Source organism: Schistosoma mansoni, chromosome 1 (assembly GCF_000237925.1).
Source record: "Schistosoma mansoni strain Puerto Rico chromosome 1, complete genome".
NCBI classification, from domain to species: Eukaryota; Metazoa; Platyhelminthes; class Trematoda; order Strigeidida; family Schistosomatidae; genus Schistosoma; species Schistosoma mansoni.
In genome coordinates, this window is record NC_031495.1 from 48271213 (window position 1) to 48279194 (window position 7982).

The following is a 7982-nucleotide window of genomic DNA, read 5'->3' on the forward strand; positions in this document are numbered from 1 at the left end:
TGGATTCTACTGCTAGCCACGATCCATCTTTGCTTATAATACTTGTGAATTTAGGCTATATCGAGGCAATATGCACAGTATGCACATATGCCGATAAGAGACTGACCAGTTGCAGTCCTAAGCGTCAATGGGAAGATTCAAACAAATAAAAACAAGTCGAGAGATGTTTAAAATTTATTCAGCAAAAATCAGCTTATTTTAGTGAATTTAATTTAGTTCTGATATTTTAACTTATTATTTATTTACAGTGTACTTAAGTTTCAGATATGCTTTTTATTTACCTTTCACTTATTTATCTTAGATACGAAAAGACTTTGAAATATCTGGCGGATTCGAATGAATACAACTCTACTGAGGATATATGACTCTAATGTTAATTGATTTTGATGCTTTGATCTTTGTATGATTTGTTAATATCGAGTTAAATCTATTGAATAACTTATTATATTAAAAAGGTTAAATAGTTTCTAGATTACCTAATTAACTTTTTTTTTAAAAATTTCGGTTTTCTTATGCTATTCCACAAAATATTTAAATGAACTTTTGGAAAAACAAAAAACGCTGGACTGTTTGATGTTAACCTTAAAATAAGTAGTGAATTTTCAAACATCTTGTTACTTTATATCTGCTATAAGCTAAGCAGATAGTCGATTCTGATGGTAGTGAGCTCTTCAGAATATACTTTTAAGAAATTTCATATGTGATCTTCTTTATACTTTAAAGATATTTAATCTTTAATAACCATACAACAGAAAGGGTACTTATTGAATAATTAAAACCCTGAAAACTCTACGAAACGTAATCTGATTCCCTGTATTTACAGCTATTATTTCACTCGATGGTTGGATCGTTTTTACAATACACCTATGACAGTTCATAAAACATGATTTTATACCAGTAAAAGAAAAGTAATTAGGAAGTTCAATCATGGAAAATTAATAAAATTTAATCATCCAGTTCATTCACATAGGTATTTCAAGGTTCTATAGAATTCACCATAACCTCTCAAGTTTCCTACGTTTTTTGGGTTTTTTTAAAACAGCAGAAACTTTGGTGCTGATTGAATAAAAGCTGATCTGTCTCGACAAAAGAAGCATGTTCTATTTTCGCCTTCACCATAGCCTCGAATTAGTATCGTCATTTCCACTTCAAATGTCTTTATTTTCATAAACTACTCTTCCTCTATATATTCGTTCCATAGATTACCTTAATTTTGATTACTCTTAATTGTAAATTTTTTCTTATTCTCTATGATAACTAGTAGATCTTAACAACTACATCAAATTGTTTCATCCGATTAGTTCCCTTTATAAATCTAGATAAAGTCAGAACAAACGTGGATGAAGAATAATATGAATTCATTACATTTTGTGGTTTCTCACCAGCTTCTTACAGGCATATGTGTATTACAAGTTAACATTGAGGTAAGATATATTGTGAAACAATCAACGTAGATGAATGAAGAGAATAGGAATGACAAAGGTTATCAATCATAACTCTATATATATGTGCAGGAATAAGTCAGAGGTGATTTGCACTCAAAATCAAATAGATACATCTCAGTCACAAACGTTTGTCTATTTTATTTTGTTTTGTTTGTTTGTATGTTTATTAATTTTAAATCTGTTCGTTTGTAAGTTATCTCTTGTAAATGTTGAGTAGTTGGTTGCACTAGGGTGTATTCTCAGTCTTGAGTAAGCTTATTCATCTTCTGCTGTTGAGCTATAGTTAGTTTCATGTAGCAGTCAAAGACTCTAATAGTGAGATGTGTGTGAGTTCAAAGTTTTCCAACAAGACTGATATATTTACACTAATTAATTACTAAGAAGTAACGAATGTCAGTTCGTTATTGTTAATCAAATTACATTTCTTAAGGAATTGTAGATTAATGGTGTAATTATCTACTGATCGAGTTGTCTAGATCAATCATGAAAGCCTAACAATGAAGCCAAACAGGCCATAGAACACAAGTATTCCTAAATAAATATCATTTAATTAGATAAAGTAAACAATTGTTCCCAAAAATATCGGTTTTGTAGTTAAACAAACAATGAACGAATACTGCATGAATTCATATTCGATACTAATAGACCATAATTGATCAAAATATACAATGAATATTGGTAATAAAACGCATTATATTTAGTAAAGAATGGACATAGTAAACAATATTGATAGTTAAGCAAAGATGAATAGTGGCTAGCAGTGGAATCCAGGACGCGCGTTTCGTCCTATTTGAGACTCGTCAGCTGGATGTACCTGCATCTCAGAGTTGATCTTCACTCCGGGACTCGAACCCAGTACCCTCGCTTCAAACGCCATCGCGTTATCCACTCGGCCACTGAGTCCTGATAGCCACTTGCTTGTGCGATGGGGTGAAGTTCAAATTCACTTAGTATTGTTTGTTTGAATCTTCCCATCGATGTGAATCAAGGCTATATCGAGGCAATACGCACAGTATGCACATATGCCAATTAGAGACTGACCAGTTGCAGTCCTAAGCGTCAATGGGAAGATTCAAACAAACAATACTAAGTGAATATTGATAGTTATTAGACAATACTGTTACGATTTATTTATTGTTTATATTTAAAACCTGTAAATAGTTATTTATCCCTAACTTGGAATCCGGAAGGAAAGAGGAAAAGCTGAAGGCCAAAAAACACATCACGCTGGGAAATAGAAGCAGATATGAAAAGGACGAATAACAACTGGAAAGAAATGGAAAGGATTGCCCAGGGCAGGGTTGGATGGGGAATGCTGGTGTGCGGCCTATGCTCCTCCTCGAGGGGTGACAGGCGTAGGTAAGTAAGTAAATAGTTATTTATTGTGGTAATATATGATGAATAAACTAACCGATATTGTCCTCAATTAACATTAGAAAAAGTAATATAAGTACATGTTTTCACGAGCAATAAATATACATATAATGTTTTATTTTTTTATTTATTCATGTACAGATACGTTGTTAAATACCCTAAATATAGTGATATCAGGCAGTATATCTTTATTTCGTGATTGCATAACCGGTACTGAAACAAAGAAAAATGACAACACATAATCGTACCTTCATAAAGCATTCCTCAACGTTTACCGAAATAAGGAATAGCAAGGTTTACATTGTCATCGATGTATCCAGTCAAGTTTTTGTCAAGGCAGTGCGTTTACTTATGAATTCTTATGGATATTCTACCTTAACATAGTAAACTAAAGACAATTTTCATTTCGTCAACTTAAGTATCATCGCAACACATGAGTTTAGGTCAGTAGAACTCAAAAAAATAGTACTTCAGTCAAATAAAGTTATTTTCCGATTAACAATTTTTATTACTTGATTTTCCCACCAATCAAACATATCGAAAATTTGCTTTACGGAGATCTTCTTATATATGCGACTGGCAGATGGAATATATTCGATGTTCTGTGGCTTCAGTGAGGCTGGTATATTTAGGAGCTTTTCAAAGTGTTCTACATATCACTTGCATTTATTGGTATGTGTGGCATAGAAAGGCCAGGTTATCCTCAAAGTTCGAATCATCTAGTTTCATCCGAAGTGCCCATTGTATGTCACCTCCTCTCCTGGTTCTCATGCCTTCCGTTGTCTTTTTGAACTTTACAGTTATGCAAACATGATCGATGTTGTTGTGTGTAATGTGATCCGATGAAACCGATGTGGCTTTGTGTATGGGTATATGTGAGAATATATTGTCACTCGCAACCACTTTTTTGAATGAACATAAATGTGAAAATCTCTCACGATTGTTCTTCCTTTCTCTCAGTCAGTGTTGTTGATTCTGACCTTAGCGTTTAGGTTTCATATCAGGATGGTCAGTTTCTTTCCAGTGTTATTTTCGAAGATCGATTGCAGCCTCTCATAGAACTGATCTTAGTTGTCGTTGTTACTATCATTGATGGGTGCATAACATTGGATGACATTCACTGTAATTCACTTCTTCTTTGTTTAGAATGACGCTTTGATAATTCTGGATTCATGAGATTCACATCCTATAAGTGCATTTCGTGCTTCTTCGAAATGCATCACATCAACTATCTGAGTGTGTGGAGCATTTCCATCTTCATGATCAGAGTACATCAATATCTGTCTCAAATCTATCCTGTCTAGTTTGGGTCTAGTGAGTTTCACTGATTTCAAGAATTGTCAAGTTGTATCTCTTCAGCTCCGTAGTTATTTAATTGGATCTCCCAGTCTCTCACATTGTCCGAATATTCCATGTACGTTCATTTCTTGTTTTTGTGGTTGTTAGATAGTAATTATCCTCATGACGTCCGAAGAATCTTGGATTTAATTATGAGGCATCGTAATTTTTCCGAATGAAGATGGTTCAATCCGGATGACAGAGTTCAAATGGTTTAAATTGTTTATTGTGATTGTGGTTTATTTGGCAAGGTTATTTTCTACGTGATGGGGATGTTGATTTCATTTTCAACTCTCTTCTATTGTGTGTGCTTGTGAGATGTAGTAACCCTAAAATTGCTACAGGCCGTGTTATCATATTTCTATATATTCGGTTGTTTGAGATATGCTCATTGACTACTGATTTATTTGTATGTTAAGGTTTTGAAAATTAACTTTTTTTCTTTCTACAATATCTCACTTTTACGTGCGTGTCTGCAATCGCCCACGTGCATCTTTTCCTGCGGAAATACATCTATTTGGTGTTCATGTAGATGAAAATAAAGAGTTTGACCATTTTGTCTGTTGTATTGTTTCTCGTAGTCGAAACAGTTTACTTTTTAATTGATGTTCAACGTTCCGTCTTTGTCGCATTATTATTATTTTTGAGTGTGACTGATTTTACTGGTTTATAAGCTAATACTAATCTCAACAGTCTCAATAATCCTGTCGTAATTTCTGACTTATCATATATGCATAGTAGGATGATCCGGTTATTGGTCTCGAAATTTTTGTTCATTTTGATGAATTTGATTGAGATTATTTTATTTAATATCTTGGGTAGCTGTATATTTAAAAATAATCACTAATTTTTTTCATCACTTTTTCGTATCGTATATGTACTGCTGTGTTTTTCGAAGTTTGTAGACAGTTGATTTTGTGAGTTCTCGGGCTGCTATTGTTGTGGTCGAAAATTTGTTGCGTGTGGGTTGACTACTGTAAGTATTTATAAATCCTGTAATTTGCATAAGTGATTACCACTGACCTTCCACATCTTCTGTAGCTCATTCTATTGTTAATTGGTTGTCTGCATCTGATATTTGTTGACAGAGCATGCTGACGAAGACATTCGTGGAGATAATGCTGTTATTATGTTGTAGAAAATTGTCTTTTAACTAAATTTTTCAATTTTTAAACAATGAGAAACGTGTTCTACTTATGTGAAATTGAGATAAACAAAATTTGCAGCTGGATTGGATTACTTTTTCTTAAAAAAATATTCAACCCAATTTGGATATATATATATATATATATATATATATATATATATATATATATATTCACATAATATTATACCACTTTCTACATTTGCAGCTGAATTTGACATTTCTCCTATAGATATCTTTTACTGGATGCTTTTATTTCAGACTATTGCCATTTCATCATCTTAACGTCTTTTATTCATAATTATGTTTTAACTTATTGTCCATTTGAATCTTTATCATTTATTTGTCACTATAACTTCCTCAGTAGTGTTTCTCTAGACCTAAAAGGATTCCACATTATTAAAGAAGATAACTGGATATGTCTATAGATCATGGAGATTCAATGTTCTTCATGAAACCAACGTTGTAATTCACAAGGTATTAAGGCAAACCTATCAAATCAATATGTATTCATACATTTGTAGTTTATTGATATTTAGTTTATCCCTTATTTGAAAAGTATTCACGCATTCATTTTGTTTTAAATATAAATCCAGGTTTTTTTTGTTTACACGGAAAGACAAACATCTGCTTTGGAAGTGTAAATAAGGAGGAAGGAGATAAGTCAACAACAAGATAACGATTATACATGGAATTTTTATACAAAGCGAGAATGCAATGAAGAAATTAAATTATATGGCTTCTGACTTTTGATTATAAATTGTAGTATGGACGAACAAGAGGGCCCTAGTTAACTTTTTAACTTATTTTATCGTACTGACTCTTTTTATATACTTTGGATTACAGTTTTCTATTTCTGTCAAATTTACCGAGGCTATAATTGTAACTATATAAAAATCGTCGTTACATCATAATTTTGACTTCCTTCAATATTTAGTTTTACTTAAATTCACTTTTATTTTCTTCAGTAGAGAGTCAATTTATTATGGTTAAAGTATTTGGAAGATTAGTTCTCGCGTTTGCGATACTTTATATCATAATAGCAGAAATATTTTCAACAATGGAGATTAACAATAAGGCATTTAATATAGTAGAAATCTGAGAAACGTTCACAAGACTCAATATTCTTATGTTAAGTAATGTGAGTATTGTATCGGCAAACTTTTAAAAAAGTTACCAGGAAAATTATGTCAAAGATGATGGAGTAAAAAATGAATTATTAAGTGAATAGAACTGTTAAAGAGAGTGAAACTGAGATTAGATGCAAGATTGAGTGACAAAAGGAAATTTGCCACTGACGACTCAAAATGGGACATTATCTAACTAGACGTTTTGGAATGGATCAAGACAATGCAAAACTCACGACGATATCTTCTTGAATCCATAATCCTCATTTAAGGCTTCTTATAACAACAGAGTTGTAAAGAACAATAAATTCAAGTCACTTAGTCATTGGATGCTGTCAAGGACTTTGAAATATCCACTATCAAATAGATTACAGTAATGCAGTTGTTGGCCTTTAATTGACCTCTAAGTGTCGATTTCTTAATCTAAAATATTTAATTTCATTGAGTCCTATTTTGCGTTCACAGTTGTAAATTCCTTTTCTTTACTTGTGAGTTTTATCAGTGGTTTACTCATCTTATATCTTAAATCTAAGGCTATATTAGAAAATGTACTGTTTCCGACTATAATGGTAAAATCTTCATTTACCTTTATTGTTTTTTTAAACTGTAGAACTCTAGTTACTTTTCTATACTTTTTGAAACATATTTATAACAAGTGCATTACTGTTATCACAATGTGATATAGCTCGAAGCATACTGGAGATCAGGAAGCACTTTAAAATCCTTTTGTTTTAGTTGCATCATTTTTAGTTTGACTTTTTTTTCGAGGCTATCAGTGCTGGATGCTGAGGACTCTGGAATGGGGGCGAACTAACTGTCTAATGTCCTCGAATTTCCAGTGATTCTTCAGCTAATACAATGAGAATAAACAGTAGGATGTGAAAAATTATTGTATATCTTCAAAATCTGAATGATAGATTTAATTAAATATTAAAACTAAGGACAATATCATGTGATTTACTTAAGTTTATTTTATTTTCAGCTGATTTTCTTCTTTGACTGACAACAATAATTGTATTCTGAATATCTTCATATACAAGAATTTAAATAAGTTTTAATTTTAAAGTTGGCACTATCTCACTTAAATGATAGATAATTCACAGTAAGAAATTCCCAAACTTTTTCTGGATTTTCATAGTTGAAAGCTTGAGTCAATTGAAGCTAGACCACCGTGGAAAACCTGGAAGCACTGGACGGATTTGTTCAAATCCAGCGATAGTAGTTGATAGTGTAAACAGTTTTTTTCTGTTTGACTAAACCAATGCATTGTTATCTTATCAACCACAAAGAATTATTGTATGTAATAAGTAAGATAAAGATATAGAATCTGTCATGAATATCCCTATACATCTTTTTAAGACCAGATTGAACACAAATGTCTTTGGGGAATTTCTAAAGTTCAAAACTAATCTAAAACATCATTTATATACTCATTAATTTTTCTGATTCACAATATATGGCTGTATATTAGTTCATATTTCAAGCACCATGTACATAGATTTAGGCAAAAACATCCTAAGCTTTTTTCAATATTATGGTGCATAATTGTGACTT

At 31.9% G+C, this 7982-nt stretch overlaps 1 non-coding gene across 1 annotated transcript; it reads right to left on the reverse strand.

The window, feature by feature from the left end:
* Positions 1–2279: 2279 nt before the first annotated feature.
* On the reverse strand, positions 2280–2345 carry Smp_tRNA_00299_Gln_TTG.1.1. Its single transcript has one exon. It is a non-coding gene (tRNA).
* Positions 2346–7982: the final 5637 nt, after the last annotated feature.